We start from the raw sequence: 2,843 nt of genomic DNA, 5'->3' as shown, positions 1-2,843 counted from the left end.
AAAAAAGAGTCTCACAGACTTTCCTACCTGGGCTGGCTTTGAACAGAGATCCTTAGATCTCAGCCTCCTGAATAGCTAGGATTACAGGTGTGATTACCGGAACCTGGCTAAATTCCTATTATTTAGTAGGGACTTTTAATACTCTTTAGGAGGTGAGCCAGGTACTTGTGATCCTGAGAGAGAGAGAGAGAGAGAGAGAGACAGAGAGACAAAGAGAAAAAGAGACAGAGACAGAGAGAGAGAAAGAGAATATGTATTTAGGAGGGAACAGTTTCACAATGAGGTTGAGGCTGACCTCTAGTTTCAGCTTTCTGAATGCTAGTATTACAGGCATGTACAATTTTGCCTGGCTGCCCTTTTTTTTTTTTTTTGTCTTGTACTTATATTTCTTGCTTAAGTGGGACTTTACCACTTGAGCCATGCTTCCAGCCCAGCATTTTGCTGGCTAATTGGCCATGGATTCTCTTGAACTTTTCTGGCTTTGAACCAAAGCTCCTCCAAGTCTCAGACAGTTTCCTTCTTTAGTAGCTAGGATTACAGCTTAAACTACTGATGCCTTTTTTTTTTTTTTTAACAGTACCTGGCATAGCACATAGACATAGTTCTCACTGTTGACTTACCTCATTTAAAAGAGGAAAGCCTGCTGGGAGTGGGTGGCTCACTCCTGGAATCCTAGCTACTCTGGAGGCTGAGATCCGTGGACTGTGTCAGTCGAAGCCAGTCCAGGCAAGGAACTCTGTGAGAATCAGATCTCCAATTAACTATCAAAAAAGCTGAAAGTAGAGCTGTGGCTCAAGTGGTAGAGTACTAGCCTTGAGCAGAAAGTTAGGGACAGTACCCAGCCTCTAGTTCAAGCCCCTGGACTGTCAGGAAGACAGGCAGGTATGCACATGCCCCCCCCCCCAAAAATGAAAGGGATTAAGAGAGTTTCCCAGGTCTTAGTGGAGGGTGTAGAGAACTGTTAATGCCTTTTGGAAAGTCATCCATTTTTCATTTTTGAAGAAAGTTAAAAAGATTGGTCTAGGAACGTGGCTTAATCGTAGAATGCTTGTCCAGCATCTGAAACTCTGGGTTTGATTCCTCAGTACCATATAAACAGAAAAAGCCAGCAGTGGCACTGTGGCTCAAGTGGTAGAGTGCTAGCCTTGAGCAAAAGAAGCTCAGGAACAGTGCCCAGGCCCTAACTTCAAGCCCTAGGACAGGCAAAAAAAAAAAAAAAAAGATTGTTTATCCCATGTTGTTCATTTTATGAATAATAGGTTAGCTTTATTCTTTTATTGCATCTGATCCGGAGGCCTCCTACAAAGAAATAAGGGTGGACAGAGAACAGTAAGAGAAGATCAGAGAGTGTGGGGAATGTAACCCCAAAGTAGAATGCTTGACTAGATCACAAGGGCCTATCGTCAATTTCTTCTCCCCTACTCTACCTCCCAAAAAGGAAGGAAGGCCAGAATCTTGGATTCCAGTCTGGCTTTTTATGTACTTAAGCAAGATAGTAAATTAGTATCTTTTAGCATTACACTCTCTTTTTTTGTGTGTGTCGGTCGTGGGGCTTGAACTCTGGGCCTGGGTGCTGTCCCTCAGCTCTTCAGTTCAAGGCGAGTGCTCTACCACTTGAGCTACAGCGCCACTTCCGGTTTTCTGGTGGTTTATTGGAGATAGGAGTCTCACAGTCTTTCCTGCCCGGGCTGGCTTTGAACCATGATCCTCAGATCTCAGCCTCCTGAGTAGCTAGGATTACAGGCGTGAGCCACCAGTGCCTGGCTTAGCATTACACTCTTAAAAGTTCGGTGTCACGAAGGTGATGATGAATTTCTTACTGAACAAGGTTTTTAGCTCAATTACATGAATTGATGTCAGAATATGGCCAGAGTCCTGTTCATTGGACATTGACCATACAGCTTTTCTATCTTCCAGTTGTTCTAAGCATTCTACTCTCTTCCAAGCTGTGAGTTTGAAGGGTATGTCTTCACCCCCACAGTTACCCAGGCCCAACCCAGGAACAAACTTTCTGAAGCAGAATTTGGAACTCATCTCAAAAAATAAGTACAGAGGGCTGGGAAGATGGCTCAGTGGTAGAGCGCTTGCCTTGCATGCCTGAGGCCCTGGGTTCGATTCCTCAGTACCACATAAGCAAAAAGCCGGAAGTGGCGCTGTGGTTCAAGTGGTAGAGCGCTAGCCAGAGTTCAGTCCCCACGACCAAAAAACAAACAAAAAGAGCAGGGCCTCTGGAGCCAAGTCTGGTATCCAACCCTGATCACAACATGAACTAGATGTGACTGTGAGTTGTTTCCACTTTCTGTGCCCCACTCAGAGCCCCTATAAAATGAGAATGATGCTAACATTGCTGGGTAGGACTATTATAGACTTAAACAAAAACCAGTAAGTCAGCCCTAAATATCATAACAGTATTATTTGTTTATGCTTATTGAGTACCCTGATTATTTTTATTTTTTTTTAATTTTAATTTTAATTTTTTGTGAACATACTGTACAGAGGGGTTACAATTACATGGGCAAGATAATGAGTACATTTCTTACCAAGCATTGCAGCCTCCTCCTTTGTTTATCCTTCACATCCCTTCCCAGCCTCCCCGCCCCCCCCCACCTCTGATTACTTTTATTACCAGTATTTCTTTTTCAGCTTTCAGGGGACTTTGTACATAATTTCCAGGGTAGCTTTTGTGACTTTCATTGTAATTGTTTAGATTGGGAGTCTCTTGAAGGCAAAGACACCATTTTATTTATCTTTAACATTCTTTTTTTTGGGGGGGGCGGGGTCGAGTCATGGGGCCTGAACTCTGGGCCTGGGCACTGTCCCTCAGCTCTTCAGCTCAAGGCTAG

Source organism: Dipodomys ordii, unplaced genomic scaffold, assembly GCF_000151885.1.
Source record: "Dipodomys ordii isolate 6190 unplaced genomic scaffold, Dord_2.0 Scaffold42, whole genome shotgun sequence".
NCBI classification, from domain to species: Eukaryota; Metazoa; Chordata; class Mammalia; order Rodentia; family Heteromyidae; genus Dipodomys; species Dipodomys ordii.
The sequence above is the reverse complement of the archived record's forward strand: the minus strand, read 5'-3'. Positions refer to the sequence as shown.